Raw genomic sequence first — 658 nt, 5'->3', positions numbered from 1 at the left:
CGACACGGGCAGGACGACGAGTGTAGTGCTCTGCTGAACCTAAATATTAACAGTAAATTTGTATATTTTAGCCTTTTGAAAAATTAAGACTATCTTATAGAGGACGCGTGCATCTAGCGCAAACATGGTGAACAAAATCTAACAATTTTTTATGTGAAACTTCCTGGCAGATTAAAACTGTGTGCCGGACCGAGACTCGAACTCGGGACATTTGCCTTTCGCGGGCACTCCTTTCTTTCAGGAGTGCTAGTTCTGCAAGGTTCGCAGGAGAGCTTCTGTAAAGTTTGGAAGGTAGGAGACGAGGTACTGGCAGAAGTAAAGCTGTGAGGACGGGGCGTGAGTCGCGCCTGGATAGCTCAGTTGGTAGAGCACTTGCCCGCGAAAGGCAAAGGTCCCGAGTTCGAGTCTCGGTCCGGCACACAGTTTTAATCTGCCAGGAAGTTTCGTATCAGCGCACACTCCGTTGCAGAGTGAAAATCTCATTCTGGAATTTTTTATATCTATATAAGACCGGTGTTTTACACTTTATAGCTACTTTGGGTTGGATTGTTTTGGGGAAGGAGACCAAACTGCGAGGTCATCGGTCTCATCGGTTTAGGGATGGACGGGGAAGGAGGTCGGCCGTGCCCTTTCAAAGGAATCATCCCGGCATTTACCT

The 658-nt window shown here is 47.4% G+C and overlaps 1 non-coding gene across 1 annotated transcript; it reads left to right on the top strand.

Annotated features, from left to right (window-relative positions):
* Positions 1-345: 345 nt before the first annotated feature.
* Trnas-cga lies at positions 346-420 on the top strand. Its single transcript has one exon. It is a non-coding gene; the product is annotated as a tRNA-Ser (tRNA).
* The last annotated feature ends 238 nt before the right edge of the window (positions 421-658 follow it).

The sequence above is a fragment of the Schistocerca americana genome, chromosome 11 (assembly GCF_021461395.2).
Source record: "Schistocerca americana isolate TAMUIC-IGC-003095 chromosome 11, iqSchAmer2.1, whole genome shotgun sequence".
Taxonomy (NCBI): domain Eukaryota; kingdom Metazoa; phylum Arthropoda; class Insecta; order Orthoptera; family Acrididae; genus Schistocerca; species Schistocerca americana.
Note: the sequence above shows the minus strand (reverse complement) of the source record. Positions and strands in the feature narration are given on the sequence as shown.